This window comes from Nicotiana sylvestris, chromosome 9 (genome assembly GCF_000393655.2).
Source record: "Nicotiana sylvestris chromosome 9, ASM39365v2, whole genome shotgun sequence".
NCBI lineage: Eukaryota > Viridiplantae > Streptophyta > Magnoliopsida > Solanales > Solanaceae > Nicotiana > Nicotiana sylvestris.
The window spans coordinates 123,790,065-123,811,876 of record NC_091065.1 but is presented as its reverse complement, the minus strand read 5'-3'; positions in this window follow the sequence as shown (position 1 = coordinate 123,811,876).

Genomic DNA, 21,812 nt, shown 5'->3' with positions numbered 1-21,812 from the left:
CCCAGGCCTCTTCAGCCAAATACTTGATTATTTTTAACGTTAGCCCATTAATTATTAAGTTGGCTTGAACATTAGCTTGAAAAAATTTCAAATTCCTTTAAGTCCTTTAATTAATTAATCAGCCATTTTGAAATAAGACTTGAGGCGTGCCATATTAAGCAAGCTATAATTTATGGCCCTCAAAAGATTAGTTAACATCCTTTGAAAAATAGACGTGAGGTGTGCCATTTCAGTAAACAACTCATGGAACTCGTATAATTGTTTTAACTCTTAAAATCGGGGTGTGCCATCAATTAAACTTTCTACGACCCTCGCAAACTTAGTTATTAATTCAAACTTCGTAGTTTGCTTTAAGCACGTTGAATATATAATTATCATGGCTATTAAAGTCCGAGGGTGCATTTCATGTGACCCGATTCTAATTTCCAACAAGGTTAAATAGAACACGTCGTGACTCACGGGTGCATTTCATGTAGCGTGGCTCGCGTTGTGTTTTAAATAACCTTGAATTTCCCTTAAATAAATAAAAGCGGTTTAAAGTCAAAAATGGACATAGGTTTAAAAGTGTTTTTAAATCAGATAATTAGGCCAATAATAATAGTTGAGCGACCGTGCTAGAACCACGGAATCCGGGAATGCCTAACACCTTCTCCCGGGTTTATAGAATTCCTTACCCGGATTTCTGTGTTCGCAGACTATAAAATAGAGTCAATCTTTCCTCGATTCGGGATTTAAACCGGTGTCTTGGGACACCATAAATTATCCCAAGTAGCGACTCTGATTTTTAAATAAATAATCCCGTCTCGATTGTCACTTAAATTGGAAAAACTCCCTTATACCCTTCCGGAGGTAGTAAAAAGGAGGCGTGGCAGCTCTGGCGACTCCGTTGGGGAACGAACCCAGAATCTCTAGTTCAGGGTTCAAGAATTCGAGCTTAGAATAATTGTTATATTTGGCTTTATTTATTGTCTGATTTTATTTACATGCTTGGGCCTAATGTGCTTAATGTTGCTTTTTACCGCTTTGATATTATTGAACTGTATATAAATTGATACGCAACCCTCATCTCTCTGAGTCTTCTAAATTATCTGGGAAGTGTGCACTTCGTGTGACTTCTTTTCTGTTAGAGTCATATCCCAAATTTAGAACGAGGTTCGGACAAGTTGCAAAGCCGGCGAAGCTTCTGTATTCCCGGTACGCTGCCCTCCCCCCCCCCCCGGCTCGAGCTGTCCGCTCGGGTAAGCCAGGTCTAGAACAAATAAATCCAGGTTTTCAAACCTAGTATAACATAGCCTCATGTCGGATCCCTAGTAGGAACGCTTGTTTGCATCACGTGCATTTGACTTTGGGGACTCAACACAGGGGTTGGGTCCGTCTAGGATAGGTGCACCCAAATTCAAAAGACCATCCTGATGCATTTCTACTTGCTACTTGCGCATTTATTTGACTCGGATTGTATGTTGACCGGCTTCTAGAATAAGGGAGAGAAAATTGAGAAAACCCAAATTGAGGTGAGAGAGAGAAAATTACCCGCCTGTGAAAAACCTGGTGTCCAAAATACCCCGAAACTTCACCGAAATTTTCAGAAAAAGAAAAAAAAAAGTTATTTCAAAAGTTTGTATTTTCTGTTGCGTCAAAATTGCCCGAACTACGCAAGTTTGATTCTCACCGGATGTGGGATACGTAGGCAACCCTCATCGGGTCCAACTCCCTTTTGTAAAAATAACCCAAAAAAATATGAAGTGTCGCTATTTTGTCATAAATAAATTAGGTGGCGCCATTCTTGTCCAGAATAGCCAAAAATGCCCCAAAAACGCCGGAAGGCTGTTTTTGCAAGAATAGCCACCTAGAGTCATTTTTCAAAATTTTGGTTGATTAACAAAAACAACCCTAATTTTTTTTCTTTTTCTTGTCTTTCTTGAGGTGCTGAAGGGCTGTATGCGCAAAAATGTTTTTGTTTAAATTTTGTGAAAATTGGTGCCCTTCTCTTGAGTCAAAGTTAACCACAGTCTTTTAATCAATCACCTTAAATAAATGTGCAGGATGAGCACAATTGAAAACGAACCTTTCACAGTCCGCGAGGAAATCCCGTTAGAACTACATATGTGGTGGAATGACTAGGGAGAAGTCAGCAGAAAAACTGTGATAAAAGCTTTGGGTGGTCTTGTTGGGCTTCTGAAGATCAAGCCGAGGAAGGATATAATTGAGTCTTTGATACCCTTCTGGGACCCAGCACATAATGTGTTCCCTTTTGCTGATTTTGAGTTAACCCCTACGCTTGAAGAAATAGCGGGCTACACTGATTTTAGCGGGAATCTCAGAAACCAATACCCTGTGGCACCTAAAACAGTGACTCCTCATAAGTTTCTGGACCTTCTAAGCATTAGTCGGGAAGTTCAAGACGGAAATTTGGCCAAGGGGTTCTACACATTCTACTTCTTGTACCGATGTTATGGGAGTCCCCGCGGTTTTGAAATGCTAGATACCGGCTTTACTCATTCGGGGAACAAAGATAAGTGGGAAGCTCGGCCGGGACTAGCTTTTATAGTGGCATTCCTGGGTGTTTTGATTTGTCCAAGGAAAGATGGAAACATAGAATTGGGGCTTGTGGGAATAGCCGACTTCATGACTAAAAAGGCAAATGGCACTGTTGTACCGATGATCTTGTCAGAGATTTATCGAGCTCTAACTGTTTGCCGAGAAGGAGGGAATTTTTTTGAAGGATGAAATATGCTTCTACAACTCTGGATAGAGGAACACCTGTGTCACCGCCTAGGGTACATGAATCTTGGTATGACCGCTCTTCAATGCATTGAAAAACATGAACAACGGGTGGAGGGCTATGAGTTTCCAGATGATACGGAAGCATGGTTTGCACACTTGACCTCTCTTACCGCGGACAAAATTCAGTGGACATTTGGGTGGCTCTCGGCCAATGAAGTCATTTATATGTCAGCTGAGGTATGTTTTCTTCTATTGATGGGTCTCCGGAGCATTCAGCCTTATGCCCCGCATAGAGTTCGACGCCAGTTAGGCAAGTACCATACCATCCCACATGATGAGGATTTGAGTCGGCAGGTCATCGAATTGGAACCCAAAGCTGCTTGGCATCAATGCAGGTTCTTAGAGCCAAAGACTCAGGTACAAGATCTATCCAGAGGCGAGTTGGAGCCTAGTTACACAACTTGGTACCGTAAAAGGTCCCAAGTCCATCTAGAGCCCGAACGACCCGCAAAAAGGGCCCATGTCCAACAATTCACTAATGGAGCGCAGGAGCAATGGGATTGGTTGGCAAAAGAGGCAAGCTACAGAGCCACCATAAGCAAATTGGAGGGACAGATCCGGGATCTTAAATTTGACAAAAGTGTACAGGCCGCTGCCGATGAAGGGGAGAAGAAGAAATTGGCTCAAAAAAACAAGGCCCTTTGAGCACAGATCCAAAAAATGAAAATAGCTGCTGAGAATCAGGAAAGGATCCGAAAGGATGAAAGACTCATAAGTGGTCTCAAGAGGAAAATAACTGAATGTGAGGATGATCTGGAAAAATCCAAGGGTAACCTGGCGAGAGCCCAGGTACAGTTAGCAAAGAATGCAGAGAGGCGAGTAGAGTTTGTCCGGCAATTGAAAAAGAAATACGAGGGAACAATCACCAAGTTGAAAAAAAAGCTAACTACCCTCGAAAATGAGATGGCCAAGCAAGCTAAGAACTTTAAAGTAGAAAGGGAACATTGCTATGCATTAATGTCCCAGCTGGAGGAAGATATGCAACAGTTGCAAGGTCAAAACCATCGTGATGCCTAGGTGCTAAAAGCTAGGACTCAACAAATAGGGTGTTTGCTCCAAGAAAAGGGTATCATCAGGGAGAGAGTTAGAGCCATTGTTGACTACATCGTCATGAAGTGCCATGAATGTGAAGACATGACTAGAACCACCTTATTTGCTGTGATAATGACCTTTGTTCGCCAAATAATGAGTGACCTGGAGCGTCTTCAAGGGGATCTTGCGCATAGGCCCGTGGCGAGACCGGCTGATGTCCCACGGGCCCCTGGAGCAGTTGAGGCATTGATATATTCATGATTTTCATTCGAGTCTGTATTTTCATTTTTCTTTGTTGGAGTTTGTTGGTCTGTTTTTGAGTCTGTATTTTCATCTTTTTGTTGGAGTCTATTAGTCCCCTTTTTCGAATCTGTTAGTTTTTATGGTCAAATTTTGTAGGATGAGTCGTTGTAATCAAAACATTTTTATTTTATGAAAAATTTGAAAACCCTAAAATATTTTTTTATTTATTTTTACATTTATTCCCCAGAACTACGCTTGGTCTGATTAATGCGACGTCATGATACGTAGGCAATCCCCATAGGATTCGATCATAACCGTGAAATTTAAAAAAAGGAGATGAAAGAGAAAAAAAGAGAGAGAAACAAAAGAAAAGAGAGAAAACAAGAAAAATCGGGAAAGATATAATGGCAAAACAAGAGAGGAAGATGAGAGAATAATGAAAAGCAAGAATCAAGCAAAGAAAAGCAGGAATGAAGGAAAAAAAGAGAAGTCGCAAAATGAAAATTAGGGAAAGCCGGGATGACGCAAGAAACCGATCAAATGCATAATAGAAATGGTTAATTTCTTAGGTGTATTGCATCCCCAACGTGCGGTTGCCTATCTGTTAAGCCCTAATCACTAACTAGTTTGCTGTTGTCATCAAGTTCAGGAAGGTGGTTAGTTTGTTTGGCATTCTAGCAACTCACCCGTACAACACCAGGTCCAAAGACAAGTTGATCATGGCTAACCAAGAATGGATGCAAGTGTTATTGATCCGTCAAGAGAGGGGGAAGAGTCTGATGTTAATCTGAAAGAGGAGTTGTATAAACTGAAACACCAGATGGCAGAGATGTACTAGGCATGAGTAAAAGGGCATCCACCACCATCCTACCCCGCCAACCCTGCTTTCGTCCTGTCGCTGACTTAATCCCAAGAACCTCCCACTGTTGATTCATCTCCAGGCTTTCCCATTTACCACCACTACCAAGGCACCACTTCCCAAATACCACAAGCTCCACCACCCAAACCAATCCCATACACCCCTGCACCAGCCACCCCTGTTTTTGTGGCTCCACCACCCGCTACACTCCACCGATCCTCTAGTGAGCCCTTATTCCAGACCCAGGATAACCAATACTACCCCCTGGAGCCTACTTTCAAGGCTCCGGAACCTTACTCCTACACTCCTCATTTCGACCTCCCTGTTGAGACTGAGAAACCACCTAAAAACCTAGAACAGGATGAGATGTTCAGGAAGGTTAGAATCATGGAACAATCGTTTAGAAACATGCAGGGATTGGGAGGCCAGGTGAGCATGGCCTACAACGATTTGTGTCTATTTCCTGATGTTCAGTTGCCGGTAGGATTTAAGATGCCGAAATTTGATTTGTATGATGGGCACAGAGACCTGGTGGCCCACTTGAGAGGATTCTGTAGTAAAATGAGAGGGGCCAGTGGGAAATATGAGCTATTGATGGCATACTTTAGCCAGAGTCTAAGTGGCTCGGCATTGGAGTGGTACACTCGTCAGGATCACAACAGATAGTATACCTGGGATGATTTGGCCCAAGCATTCGCCCTTCATTTCCAGTACAACATTGAGATTGTTCTAGATCATTTGTCTTTGACTAAGATTGAGAAAAAGCCTAGTGAAAGTTTCAGAGAATATGGTTTTCGCTGGAGAGAACAAGCGGCAAGAGTTAACCCCTCGATGGAGGAGAGTGAAATGGTGGAGTACTTTCTGCAGGCCCTGGAGCCCACGTACTTTGGCCATCTGATATCGGCCATAGGCAAATCATTCAACGAGGTGGTAAAGATGGGTGACATGGTAGAAGAAGGGCTTAAATCAAGTAAAATCATGAGTTACTCGGCTATCAAAGAAACTACCCAAGCCATTCAGAATGGTACTGGGAGAGTAATCGGAAAGAAGAAGAAAGAAGATGTGGCAAAAATTGATTCAGGGTCATGGTTTGGACCCAGGGGCCCATCACACCAATATACCCAGCCTCGACCCCATCACCAAACCTACACCCACACTCCATATAACACACCCCAACACTATTTTCCATCACCAGACCCTCATATTTCTGTCCACCACGCCCAAATATATACTCAACCTCCTTCCTACGCACAATGGCGTGTCCTAGCCCCACAAAATACCTACCCAGTTCCACAAAATGCTTACCCACCCCCACGAGCCTACCAAAATCCTATCGGCCCAGGTTTCCAACCAAATCTAGCATTCAAAAATGAAAGGTTGTAGCAGAAGAAAACTTTCACCCCGTGGGAGTCTTATACCAATTTATTCCGTAGATTGAAGCAGTTGGATATGCTGAGGCCAATTGAGTCGAAATTGCCAAACCCTCCTCCAAAGAACCTTGATTACTCCATGAGCTGTGAATATTGTTCTGGTACTCTAGGGCATGATACGGAGAAGTGTTGGCACTTGAAAAATGCCCTCCAGGAGCTCATTGACATAAACCAGATTGAAGTCCAAACTCCAAAGGCGCCCAACATCAACCAGAACCCACTACCAACCCATCAGGAGACAAACATGATTGAGATAGTACATAAGGGAGGGGAGCCCAAGAAGCCTTCACAGACCGTCATGATGATTCGGTCCAGTGAGGCCAGGTCAGTCAAAAAATCAATGGTTGAAGGATCAGTGAACAAGTTGAGCATGACAAGTGGTGAACCATCTGTGGTAGCTAAGAAAGGATCCCCAAGTGATGTTATAGCAAAGCAAGAAAAGTCGAAAGTGGTTGTGCCAGGAGTGGCCAACAAGCCTATCATAATTGTGGAGGGTGCCCGTACAGATCTTGTCATTATCAAGCCTGTAACCCAGTTGTCGGTAATCAACAGCAAGGCTGTCCCATGGAACTATGAATGGGTGATAGTGACCTATAAGGGAAAGGAAGTGAAAGAAGAAGTCAATGAGGCCCAGGGATTAACTCGTTCAGGGAGATGCTTTGCCCCGAAAGAGTTAAAGAAAACTAAAACATCCAGAGATAACCCAGTTCTAGTGAAGAAAGCATTGACTAAAGAAGAGGCGGAGGAGTTTCTCAGAAAAATGAAGGTACAAGATTATTCCATTGTGGAGCAGTTGAGAAAGACGCCTGCTCAGATTTCATTGTTGTCATTGTTAATCCACTCAGACGAGCATTGTCGAGCCTTGATGAAAATTCTGAACGAGGCTTATGTTCCCGACAAAATTTCAGTAAACCATCTAGAAAAGATCGCCAACAAAATATTTGAGGTGAACAGGGTCACCTTCTCTGATGATGAGTTACCTGTGGAAGGTACTGAACACAACAGAGCTCTCTATCTTGCAGTAAAATGTGAAGATTCTATGGTTACCAGGGTATTAGTTGACAATAGTTCCAGTGCAAATATCTGCCCCCTCTCTACTCTGAACAAGTTGAAAGTGGATGATGAGAGGACTCACAAGAACAACATCTGCGTTTGGGGATTTGACGGTGGAGGGAAAGAATCAGTTGGTGATATAGTACTTGAGTTGACAATAGGACCAATGGAATTCACCATGGAGTTCCAGGTGCTGGACGTAGCTATCTCCTACAATTTGCTATTAGGTCGACCTTGGATTCATGTCGCCAAAGCAGTCCCGTCCACTCTGCACTAGATGGTCAAGTTCGAATGGGATAGACAGGAGATCGTCGTGCATGGCAAGGATAATTTATGTGCTCACAGTGATGTCGTTGTCCCGTTCATTGAGGTTGAAGACGACAAAGGGCCCTGGGTCTATCAGGTTTTTGAAACAGTGCTGGTTGAGAAAGTTCCAGAAGGGAAATGTGTTCCAACACCAAAGGTAACCTCCGCATCAGTCATGGTGGCCTCTGAAATGCTGAAAAACGGTTTTGTGCCAGGTAAAGGTCTAGGTGCATCTCTGCAGGGTATCATACAACCAGTGTCCCTCCCTGAAAACTTGGGTACATTCGGTCTTGGATTCAAACCCACAACAGCAGATGTGAAAAGGGCTAGAAAGCAGAAACAGAGGGTGTGGGCACTTCCAAAGCCTATCCCGCATCTCTCCGGGTTTTTTATCAAGCCCGGTGCCAAGAAATGCCTAGTGATGACAGTTCCAAGTTCGTTGGTCGACATTGATGAGGAGTTAGTTGAAAGGTTCCAGAGGTTGTTTGATGATGTGAACATGGTGGAATTTGGAGAAGGTTCTAGCAAAGCAGACGTGCAGTTCGTCGGGCCGAATATAAAGCTTAACAATTGGAAGACTACTCCTCTCCCTACCCGGAAGGAGTCTTGGTAGTATGTTTTGTTTTCCTTTCTATCTGGGTCATTACAGGGTTGTGACCCAGATTTTTATTTTCTGCTTGTTGATGTACAAACCCTATTATCATTTATTTTCAATGAAATGCAATTTCCCTTTCCATCACTCCTGATAGTTTTATTTTTGTTTTTCTTTTCCTCTTTGTACAGTTCTTTTTATGCTGGTTTCAATGACATGACATGCATGAGGAATCTTCGACCCAGCCTTAAAAGTCAATCTAATTTTGAAATAATAATCCAAGAAATAGAGTGTGATGATGAATCGGAATATGATGAGGATGAGGCATTTGAAGAGATTAGTAAGGAACTAAGTCATTTTGAGGAAAAACCCAAGCCTAACCTGAATGACACAGAAGCAATCAATTTAGAGGACCTAGATAATGTCAGAGAAACTAAGATAAGTGTCCATAGTGAACCACAAATCAAGGAAGAAATAATTAAAGCATTGTTTGAGTATAAGGATATTTTTGCATGGTCATATGATGACATGCCAGGCTTGAGTACCGATTTGGTGGTCCAAAAATTGCCAATCGATCCAGTATTCCCGCCCGTCAAGCAGAAGTTGAAGAAATTCAAAACTGACATGAGTGTGAAGATTAAAGAAGAGGTCACAAACTAGCTTGATGCAAAGGTCATTCGGGTCACGCAGTATCCCACGTGGTTAGCCAGTGTTGTGCATGTGCCAAAGAAAGATGGTAAGACCAGAGTGTGTGTTGATTGCCATGATCTCAACAAGGCAAGTCCAAAGGAAAACTTCCCATTGCCAAATATCCACATTTTGATTGATAATTATGCCAAGCATGAGATTGGGTCTTTTGTGGATTGCTATGCGGACTATCATTAGATTCTAATGGATGAGGAAGATGCAGAGAGGACGGCATTCATCACGCCGTGGGGAACATATTGCTACCGGGTCATGCCTTTTGATTTGAAAAATATTGGGGCAACTTACATGAGGGCAATGACAACCATATTCCATGACATGATACACAAGAAGATCGAGGTTTACGTAGATGATGTGATCATAAAGTCCAGGAAGCAGTCTGACCACGTCAAAGATTTGAGAAAGTTCTTCCAAAGGCTCCGCAGGTACAATCTTAAGCTCAATCCTGCAAAGTGTGCATTTGGTGTTTCATCGGGGAAATTGTTGGGATTCATAGTTAGTCGGCGGGGCATTGGATTGGATCCGTCGAAGATCAAAGTTATCCAGGAATTGCCACCGCCAAAGAATAAGACCGAGGTGATGAGTCTGTTAGAGAGGTTGAACTACATTAGCAGGTTTATCGCTCAGCTCACAACAACTTGTGAGCCCATCTTCAAGTTGCTCAAGAAGGATATTGCGATCAAATGGACCAATGAGTGCCAGGAAGCATTCGACAAGTTCAAGGAGTATTTCTCGAACCCACCCGTGTTGGTCCCACCAGAACCAGAAAGACCTTTGATTCTTTATTTGATAGTCTTAGATAACTCATTTGGATATGTATTGGGTCAACATGACATCACTGGCAGGAAAGAGCAGGCCATCTATTATCTCAGCAAGAAGTTCACATATTATGAGGTTAAGTATACTCCCCTTGAGAGGACGTGTTGTGCCCCGACTTGGGTGGCGCAGAAGTTGAAGCATTACTTGTCGTCCTACACTACTTACCTTATCTCTTGTCTAGATCCTTTGAAGTATATTTTTTAGAAACCCATGCCCACAGGAAGGCTTGTAAAGTGGTAGATCTTACTCGCAGAGTTTGACATCGTATATGTGACTTGGACCGCGATGAAAGCCCAAGCATTGGCCGATCATTTGGCCGAGAACCCGGCCGATAAAGAATATGAACCATTGAGAACTTATTTTCCCGATGAAGAGGTGATGCATATTAACGAGGTGGAGCAGTTTGAGAAACCAGGTTGGAAACTTTTATTTGATGGAGCTGCTAACACGAAAGGTGTCGGGATAGGGGCAGTGCTTATTTCTAAAACAGGACATCACTACCCTGTTACGGCCCAGCTACGTTTCTATTGTACCAACAACATGGCTGAGTACGAGGCATGCATTATGGGACTAAGGCTACCGTAGATATGAGAATCCAGGAAGTCTTGGTCTTGGGAGACTCAGACCTTCTGGTGCACCAGATTCAAGGAGAATGGGAGACTTGAGATTTAAAGCTTATACTGTATCGACAATGTCTGCATGATCTTTGTCAACGGTTTCGATCAATAGAATTCAGGCATATTCTAAGGATCCATAATGAGGTTGCCGATGCTTTGGCTACCTTGGCGTCAATGTTACACCATCCGGACAAAGCTTATATTGACCCTCTACATATTCAAGTTCGTGATCAGCATGCCTATTGTAATGTGGTTGAGGAAGAACTCAATGGTGAACCATGGTTTCATGACATTAGGGATTATATCAGGATGGGGGTGTATCTGGTACAAGCCACAGGTGATCAAAAGAGAACAATTCAACGTTTGGCTAGTGGATTTTTCTTGAGCGAGGGAGTCTTGTACAAAAGAACTCCGGATCTTGGGCTGTTAAGATGCATAAATGCTAGACAAGCCACAACTATCATGACCGAAGTACATTCCGAGGTTTGCGGGCCGCATATGAGTGGGTATGTTCTGGCAAAGAAGATTCTTCAAGCAGGTTATTATTGGCTCACCATGGAGCGAGATTGTATCAGTTTTGTGTGCAAATGCCATCAATTCCAGGTACACGGAGATTTGATTCATTCTACACCATCTGAATTGCACACGATGTCCGCACCATGTCCTTTTGTTACTTGGGGTATGGATGTCATCAAACCAATCGATCCAGCAGCATCCAATGGACACAGGTTCATTCTGGTGACCATTGACTATTTTACTAAGTAGGTTGAAGCTAAAACTTTCAAATCTGTGACCAAGAAGGCAGTGGTCAATTTTGTTCATTCAAATATTATTTGTCGGTTCGGAATCCCAAAGGTGATCATCACAGATAATGGTGCTAATCTTAACAGTCATCTGATGAAGGAAGTGTGTCAACAGTTTAAGATTACACATCGCAATTCCACCCCCATACCACCCCAAGGCGAATGGAGCAGTCGAGGCAGCCAACAAGAACATAAAGAAGATACTTCGGAAAATGGTGCAAGGTTCCAGGCAATGGCATGAGAAGTTGCCCTTTGCTTGTTGGGTTATCGCACTACTGTTCGTACTTCAGTAGGTGCAACTCCTTATTTGTTGGTATATGGTACTAAAGCAGTGATACCTGCGGAAGTTGAAACTCCATCCCTTCGGATTGTTGCTGAAGCCGAAATTGATGATGATGAGTGGGTCAAAACCCATCTAGAGCAATTAAGTTTGGTTGATGAGAAAAGATTGGCAGCAGTGTGTCATGGCCAGCTGTATCAAAAGAGAATGGCGAGAGCATACAACAAGAAGGTGTGTCCCCGGAAATTTGAAGTAGGTTAGCAAGTATTGAAACGCATCCTTCCACATCAGGCTGAAGCAAAAAGCAAGTTTGCCCCAAATTGGCAGGGGCCGTTCATTATAATATGAGTGTTGTCCAATGGTGCTTTGTATTTAATAGATATAGAAGGCAAATGTGTAGATAAAGCTATCAATTCTGATGTAGTCAAAAGATATTATGTATGATTCTTTGGTTTAAATTGTGTTTGTTTGTACTTGACATGTTTTGAAGATTGGAATGATGAAGGCATTTTGTTCTGCTATCTAAACATTTTATCCTTTGTTACCCCTTTGAGCCTTATTTATTTCCTTTCATACCCCTCTTTTGGAATCGGTAGCAAAATTCAGAAACATGAGCACAAAAGATAAGTAAAGAAGAAAAAGAGAAAAGAAAAGAGCAAAGAGAAAGAAAAGAATGGAAAAGAGTGAAAAAGAGAAGAAAAAATAAATAAAAGGAAAAAAAGAAGAAGAAGAAGAAGAAGAAAAGAAAAGAAAAGGAAAAAGAGAGAAAGAAAAGAAAAGAGAAAAATCACAACAACAAAGTAATTCATATGTCATGAACTACGTTCGACCTGATTCCTTTAAAGGATACGTAGGCAACCTCACGGTTCGGTCCCATCAAAATAAAAATTCAAAGTCCCCAAGCAAAGAAACTGGGGCAGAAAGTTGTGGTTGTTATAAGAAATTTGATTCCAAGAGTTATAATTTTGAACTCATTCAAGTTATTTGAGCCTTTTAATATCCTTTCTTTCTAACCTTATCCAAAAGCCCACATTATGGTCCAAACAAAGACCTTCCGGTCAGTCTTCGAGAGATGCCAAGTCAAGCAAGTAGGGGTGATTCATGTTAGGGGCAACACTCTGTTTTGAGCAGGAAAAATGAAAATGAGAGAGTTTTATTGGTGAAAACTCCCACGGGCACCATAAGGCGATGGGAAGCTGAGAGAAATTAAAATGAGAGAGTCTTATTGGTGAAAACCCTCGTGGGCACCGTAAGGCGACGAGAGTTGAGAGGTGAACAAATAAGAGAGGTTTGTTGGTGGAAACCCGTCAGGGCACCGCAGGCCGTATAAGGTCAGTGATTTGGCGAAGAAATTAGGTTTTGGAGATCTCGGGGCATAAAGTATGACGACTGAAAGGTGATTGGTTTAATAGGTTGGACTGATTAATCCGAAATGCATGTCATGATCATTGGTGCCAGTGGTTCTGCTCAGATAAGTCTCTTTTCTTTTTTTTTTCCCTAAAACAGTCATCCAGTTTTGGATTTTCTTCTTTATTCCTAACTCTCGAATTCATTGCATTTCACTTTTTTTGAGTTTATTTCTCTAAGATTTTTCTGATGTCAATTTGTTTGAGCAAGTGAGAAAGGATTTCAAAGCTTACTACCAACTTCCAAAATTGCACAAAGCAAAGTGCGGCCAAAGCATACCAGAGATAGCATGATGTAAAGTGAGAAATAAGGTGTTAGTGAAAGTTCCATTGGACGAATGGTTTAGTAATCTTGTGGGAAATATAGAGGTTTAGATAGAAAGGTCAGAAATGTAAAACAACGGTTTGGGTGTAGAACACTCAGGACATCCAAGGTCCTGCGGTTGAGAGTCAGTCAAAAAGTCAAACAGTTTTTGGCCAGTTCAAGGCAACTAGTCAAAGCAATGCACGACAGCGAAGGCCGCCTTCAGCAAGAATGTCACAAACTAACCACCATATTTTAAACTAACAAGATTTTTCTTTGATTGAAACAGGGGCAAAAAATTTCGTTTGTTTTGGAGAAACCCTCCGTAAGGGAAGCAAGTACCGGACAGGTTCGACCGTAAATCCTCAGAACCCTCCTGGACAATGGGACTTAGTTAAAAACTCAAAAACATTCCTGAGTAACAAGATCTAGCATAAGCTTTACCTTGAGGAAATACAAGTTAGCTTTGAAGTTTTCATTCTTAGGATAAGGATTCAATTCGAAATTTTCAGGACCCTCCTGAATAATGGGACTTAGTTTTAAGACCTCATTTAGATAACAAGATTTAGCGTAAGTTCTGCCATAAGGAATATAATTTAGCCTTAAAAGTTATCACTCTTAAGATGATATTTGATTTTAATTTTCAGGACCCTCTTGGGTAATGGGATTTAGTTTAAGATCTTCACAGATAACAAGATTTAGCGAAAGTCATACCTTTAGGAAATATCATTTAGCTTTAAAAACTGTCAGTTAACTAGGAATTCTCAAGACCCTCCTGGATAATGGGATCTAGCTTTCAAATTCTTAGAGATATTTGGTAACATGACTCAATTAACATATGTGCCCAGCTACCAAACTGGGGCAAAAATTTCCTTTGTTTATTCTGTTGTAATCAGTCGCCCACCTGGAGAACAAAGAGAAAGCAGTTCAAGTTTTGAAAATCAGGAGCCCACCTGGAGAACAAAAGGAAAAGAAGTTCAAGTTTTGAAAATCAGGCGCCCACCTGGAGAACAAAGGGAAAACAGTTCAAGTGTTGGAAATCAGGAGCCCACCTGGATAATAAAGGGAGAAGTAATTCAAGCATTAGTAATCAGGAGCCCACCTGGAGAACAAAGGGAAAAGCAACTCAAGTGTTGGTAATCAGGAGCCCACCTAGAGAACAAAGGGAAAACAATTCAAGTGTTGGTAATCAGGAGCCCGCCTGGAGAATAAAAGGAAAACCAACTCAAGTGTCGGTAATTAGGAGCCCACCTGGAGAACAAAGGGAAAGCAATTCGAGTGTTGGTAATCAAGATCCCACCTAGAGAACAAAGGGAAACAGGTCAAGTTTCGAGGAAAAACAGTGTAAGTGTCGGTAATCAGGAGCCCACCTGGACAACAAAGGGAAAACAATTCGAGTGTTGGTAATCAGGAGCCCACCTGGAGAACAAAGGGAGAGCAATTCAAGTATTGGTAATCAGGAGCCCACCTAGAGAGCAAAGGGAAAGCAATTCGAGTATTGGTAATCAGGAGCCTACCTGGAGAACAAAGGGAAGCAATTCGACCTTCGAGGAAAAACAGTACAAATGTTGGTAATCAGGAGCACACCTGGAAAACAAAGGAAAAACAGCAATGTTCAAAGGAAGACGGTGCAAGTTCGGCAATCAGGTGCCCACCTGAAAAACAAAGGGAAAACAAGTCAAGTGTCGGAGGAAAGAAAGATAATTCAAATGTTGGTAATCAGGCGCCCACCTGGAGAACAAAGGGAAAGCAGCAATGTTCAAAGGAAGATGGGTCAAGTTCAGTAATCAGGCACCCACCTGAAAAACAAAAGGAAAAGCACCTCAAAATACAATTCCAGACAGCAACAAAGGAACCTCAAGTCAATAGAGCAGCAGAAACCGTAAGATCAAGTTTGAAGATATAGATAGAATTATTGTAATTCATAGATCATAATTTAGTCTAGCTTCTTTTGTTTTGTCTTGGTGCGATAAGGAGTTTAGCAAGCAGTAGCAGCAACAACAACAATGAAATTACAGCTTCCTAGTAGTCCCAGCTACTGAAACTTCCTGAACTATACTAACCTGATTCCTTTACAGCCAAGGATATGTAGGCAACTTCGGAAGCAGGGTGCGGTCAAATCTTTCAAAAATGCTTCCCACGGAGTATTCAAACGGGCAAAAATCACTCGTATCCGCTCACTTTATCTTTGCACGAAAACTCTTCGTGTTTCCGAGCAACGAGGGGCAGTTGTGAGCATGTGACTTTTGCTCTATATGAATTACTCCTATAAAATCCCGAGAAAATAGGTTTTCTGTTAATTATTTGCCATTTTAGGAATTTTTGTAAAATTTTCTTAATTATTTGAATTTCTGCGCATGTTTAATTTTTATCTAAACCATGAAAAAAATATCATGCATTGCATTTAGGATTTTTTTTTACATTTCTAGAATTAATCAGTAATCATTTGTTTTATAGAAAAATGAAAAATCTTAAAAAATAACTCACTTTGCATTTTAATTTTTAATTTTTAATTTTATAGTTTTTCTTTTAATTTAGGAGTTATTTAATTTTTGTAAATACTATGACTAGTAATTAGCTTAATTTGGTAAATTAATTTAGTTTTAAGAGTCCATTTTGGTTTTAAATTAATTTGGAGAAGAAAAAAAACAATTGGAAATTTAAAGGAAAAAGAAAAGAAAATAAGAAAGGCTGCTGATTTTGGGCCTTTTTGTCACAGCCCAAATGATTTTGCCCCATACCCATTCAGATCCGACCCAAAACCCATGCCTTTACCCGGTCCAAATTCCCACTATGACCAAACGACGCCGTTTTTGAGGTCTGTTATCCCAGCCATTGATTTTCACTCATCGAACGGCTAGGAACTACTTTGTCTAGATGTATTTAAATGTCCTAAACGATCTCCCCCCCCCCTCCCCATTTCCATATGCTTCATTTTACCTTGCCCAGATTTTGAACCCAAACCCTAGAGCGCCGCCCTAAGATTCCTCACCGTCTCCGGCGGCGGAGTAACTCCAATCCACTTCAAAACCACACCCTAGAATCCTTTTCGTCCCCTCATCCCAAATTTCAACCCCAAACCCGCTGCCTTCGAATCATAATCGAGCCCTTCGAATCTTAGATCGAAAATCGGAGTGCCTTAAATCCTAATCTCTCCAAACATCTTCAGATTGTTACCACACAACCACCCTCACCCATCCTTACCAAATCCATCATTAACTCCTGAAAAAACACTCTCAAATCCCTCGAATTTCGAATCAGAAAAACCCTAGCTCTTTTAGGTGAAACTCTTTGGCTCCCGGAGTTCAATACCAATCGAGATTCGTGTTAGCTAAGCTTTCTCGTTGGAAGCCTTGGCTAATATGAATTTTGGTTCGATTTTGAGAGGTTCAGCTGTTTGGCCGGCTCCTATTTCCTCACCTTTTGGTCAATTGTTTGGATTCCATCGCTTTCTAAGCTTTGTTCGGTTAGTCGTCACCCCCTTTTCCTTCTTTGGTTTTTTTTGCTTTACTTTGTTTGTTTCTGATGTTTCGTCTTTCTTCTTTAGTTATTAGTTGGTCTGGTACTTTAGATTATTGGCCATTAAGGTCACTCGCTCGAGTGATTTCCTTGTTTATCTGATTAGGTTAGTTTGATGTTCTTGTTCTTCTTATTTTTGTTATAATTCATGTCTCTAAGTGCATGATTCTCGATTTTAGGGTTTTTCTTTTGTTTTGATTCAGTGATTTGAATGCTCCATTTTTCTTTTAGTTATAATCAAATTGGTCACTGGGCATTAGAAGCTAGGTTTTTTTTGAAGTTCATCTTATAGTTGATCCGGGTTTTCATCTTTTTCAGTATGTGTTTACTGTTTAATTGTTTTCACTCATGTCTATCTGCATTGTGATGTTTGCCTCAATTCGTAAATAGTTTTAGAAATTCCAGGACCTTAGTTGAATAATTAGGAACTTAACAGGGTTAATTTGGAAAGTAGAAATGAGGCTATGCATTAGAAGTTTCTAGAATGAGGGCAGCTGACCCAATATTTGCCAGCACAAGTGCTGGAGCCAATTAGAGGCTGCTAGATGTACCAGTTAGTTGCAAAAGATGCCTTTGCAGGCTGGAAATATTCTTTTTTTTTGTTTTTAGGCACATGGCTTTAGAGGCCTATACAGAAGGATGCTTCCCTCACTAGAAAAGGAGATTTTAAAAAAGCCTCATTTTCTCTGCATCAAAAAGACTGAAAATACACACTGATAGGAATTTCAGAACTAGAAAACACAAGAAAATTTTGATTACTGTCAACTGGTTTTCACTTTTGGGTTTAAAGTTTGGAAATCTTATTAAATTTCTAGGTTTTGAGTATGGATTGAAGGAGCTGATTTATTGTTGTTGCTAATCCCTCATTCTCATTGCTTTCTCTAGATTTCCAAGTATTTCGTGAGCTATGGATATCATATGAAGTATAAATATGCAATTCAAATGTGAAACATGATGAATACAAGATGTTATTGAGTTTTATTTTCCTGAATTCTTCCATTTCTTTCATATTTTGTAACATATTAATCTTATGCATATTATATTAGTCTTCTCATGTTGTTGAATTGCTTCTGGCTTGCATCTAATTGTGCTGAGAGTTTGGTGTGACTATTTAGATTTCAAGTTAGTTGCATGTTAAGCTTGTGAGATTTTTTCTATTGTCTTGTATTAGAGAAGGGTTTAGTCGAGGTTTAAATTCCATACTCCTAAGTTAGATGAAGAATTCTCCTTGCTAGGTTCTGTTCATATTTGTTCAAGCTGGTATTGATTGTAAGGTTATAGTTAATTATTTTATGGTTTTTTTTACTTTTTTTTAGATGTTGGTTTGGTATTTGAACAAGTTCAGTAACATGATGATGTATTTTGATCTCCAGTTTGAGTGTTTAGAGTATCTACAGTAAAACATCACTATGTAGGAAATCATGGCAGTAATTTCAGTGTTTCAACGAATAGTATTTCAATTTTTTCTGCATAATTGCATCTTAATTAGATAATGCATTTCATGTCTACTTTGCGGAAATTGTTTAAGTTAATTTAGAGCCAAAGGCTCTTGTGATCCAAATGTCCATTTGTTCTACAGGGACTCGATCCTGAGTCTTGTACCCGTCCGCGTTCATCTCTTCACCAAGTTTGGGCTCACTTTGGGCCTGGACTTGAGGCCATTTGTAAATAGGAATCGTCAGCCCAGGCCTCTTCAGCCAAATACTTGATTATTTTTAACGTTAGCCCATTAATTATTAAGTTGGCTTGAACATTAGCTTGAAATAATTTCAAATTCCTTTAAGTCCTTTAATTAATTAATCAGCCCCTTTTGAAATATGACTTGAGGCGTGCCATATTAAGCAAGCTATAATTTATGGCCATCAAAAGATTAGTTCAAACATCCTTTGAAAAATAGACGTGAGGTGTGCCATTTCAATAAACAACTCATGGCCCTCGTATAATTGTTTTAACTCTTAAAATCGGGGTGTGCCATCAATTAAACTTTCCATGGCCCTCGCAAACTTAGTTATTAATTCGAACTTCGTAGTTTGCTTTAGGCGCGTTGAATATATAATTATCATGGCTATTAAAGTCCGGGGGTGCATTTCATGTGACCCGGTTTTAATTTCCAACAAGGTTAAATAGAACGCGTCATGACTCACGGGTGCATTTCATGTAGCGTGGCTCGCGTTGTTTTAAATAACCTTGAATTTCCCTTAAATAAATAAAAGCGGTTTAAAGTCAAAAATGCACATAGGTTTAAAAGTATTTTTAAATCAGATAATTAGGCCAATAATAATAGTTAAGCGACCGTGCTAGAACCACCGGGAATGCCTAACACCTTCTCCCGGGTTAATAGAATTCCTTACCCGGATTTCTGTGTTCGCGGACTATAAAATAGAGTCAATCTTTCCTCGATTCGGGATTTAAACCGGTGTCTTGGGACACCATAAATTATCCCAAGTGGCGACTCTGATTTTTAAATAAATAATCCCGTCTCGATTGTCACTTAAATTGGAAAAACTCCATTATACCCTTCCGGGGTAGTAAAAAGGAGGCGTGACAGCTATGGCGACTCCGTTGGGGAACGAACCCAGAATCTCTGGTTCAGGGTTCAAGAATTCGAGCTTAGAATAATTGTTATATTTGGCTTTATTTATTTTCTGATTTTATTTACATGCTTGGGCCTAATGTGCTTAATGTTGTTTTTTACCGCTTTGATATTATTGAACTGTATATAAATTGATACGCAACCCTCCTCTCTCTGAGTCTTCTAAATTATCTGGGAAGTGTGCACTTCGTGTGACTTCTTTTCTGTTAGAGTCATATCCCAAATTTAGAACGAGGTTCAGACAAGTTGCAAAGCCGGTGAAGCTTTTGTATTCCCGGTACGCTGCCCCCTCCCCCCCCCCCGGCTCGAGCTGTCCGCTCGGGTAAGCCAGGTCTAGAACAAATAAATCTAGGTTTTCAAACCTACTATAACATAGCCTCATGTCGGATTCCTAGTAGGAACGCTTGTTTGCATCACGTGCATTTGACTTTGGGGACTCAACACAGGGGTTGGGTCCGTCTAGGATAGGTGCACCCAAATTTAAAAGACCATCCTGATGCATTTCTACTTGCTACTTGCGCATTTATTTGACTCGGATTGTATGTTGACCGGCTTCTAGAATAAGGGAGAGAAAATTGAGAAAAACCAAATTGAGGTGAGAGAGAGAAAATTACCTGCCTGTGAAAAACTTGGTGTCCAAAATACCCCGAAACTCTACCGAAATTTTCAAAAAAAGAAAAAAAAGTTATTTCAAAATTTTGTGTTTTCTGTTGCGTCAAAATTGCCCGAACTACGCAAGTTTGATTCACACCGGATGTGGGATACGTAGGCAACCCTCATCGGGTCCAACTCCCTTTTGCAAAAATAACCCAAAAAAATATGAAGTGTCGCTATTTTGTCATAAATAAATTAGGTGGCGCCATTCTTGTCCAGAATAGCCAAAAATGCCCCAAAAACGCCGGAAGACTGTTTTTGCAAGAATAGCCACCTGGAGTCATTTTTCAAAATTTTGGTTGATTAACAAAAACAACCCTAATTTTTTTTTCTTTTTCTTGTCTTTATTGAGGTGCTGAAGGGCTGTATGCGCAAAAATGTTTTTGTTTAAATTTTGTGAAAATTGGTGCTTTTCTCTTGAGTCAAAGTTAACCACAGTCTTTTAATCAATCACCTTAAATAAATGTGCAGGATGAGCATAATTGAAAACGGACCTTTCACAATCCGCGAGGAAATCCCGTTAGAACTACATATGTGGTGGAATGACTTGGGAGAAATCAGCAGAAAAACTGCGATAAAAGCTTTGGGTGGTCTTGTTGGGCTTCTGAAGATCAAGCCGAGGAAGGATATAATTGAGTCTTTGATACCCTTCTGGGACCCAGCACATAATGTGTTCCATTTTGCTGATTTTGAGTTAACCCCTACGCTTGAAGAAATAGCGGGCTACACTGATTTTAGTGGGAATCTTAGAAACCAATACCCGGTGGCACCTAGAACAAAAGTGTTTTAAAATCAGATAATTAGGCCAATAATAATAGTTGAGCGACCGTGCTAGAACCACGGAATCCGGGAATGCCTAACACCTTCTCCCGGGTTAACAGAATTCCTTACCCGGATTTCTGTGTTCGCGGGCTATAAAACAGAGTCAACTTTCCTCGATTCGGGATTTAAACTGGTGACTTGGGACACCATAAATTATCCCAAGTGACGACTCTGATTTTTAAATAAATAATCTCATTTCGATTGTCACTTAAATTGGAAAAACTTCCTTATACCCTTCCGAGGGTAGTAAAAAGGAGGTGTGACAAAGTGTTTGGATTTGATAAAGTTCGTGCATAAGACTTTTCCTCAAAGTGCGGCTTCAAAGCCCATTCCTAAGAAGTTCCGTATGCTAGACATACCTAAATACAACTGGACTACTGATCCTAATGAACACATCACTTCGTACATGTGCGGAATAAAAGGAAATAACTTAGAAGATGAAGAGATTGAGTCCGTTTTGTTGAAAACATTTGGATAAACTTTATCAAAGAGAGCAATGATTTGGTATCACAACCTGCCACCAAATTCCATCGACTCATTTTCCATGTTAGTAGATTCTTTCGTGAAGGCACACGCTGGGGCCATAATGATCGCAACAAGAAAATCGGACCTTTTCAAGATAAGACAAAGGGATAACGAAATGCTGAGGGAGTTCATATCCCAATTTCAAAAATGGAACGCCACCGGTCACAGATGATTGGGCCGCCCAAGATTTCACCCAAGGGTTGAACGATCGGAGTTCGATTGCTTCACGACAGCTAAAACAAAATTTGGTCAAGTATCCAACTATAACAGGGGCAGATGTGCACAATCGATATCAATCGAAGATCAGGGTCGAGGACGACCAATTAGGAGCCCCTTCCTGTTCAGTACATCCAAACAGGTCAGCGGTTAAAACCTAAAGGGACGTCGATAGGGAGCCAAGGTCAAATAGAGAACGATGTCAACCATATACCGCAGACCGAAAGAACAGTGGTTCAAGATGCAATTT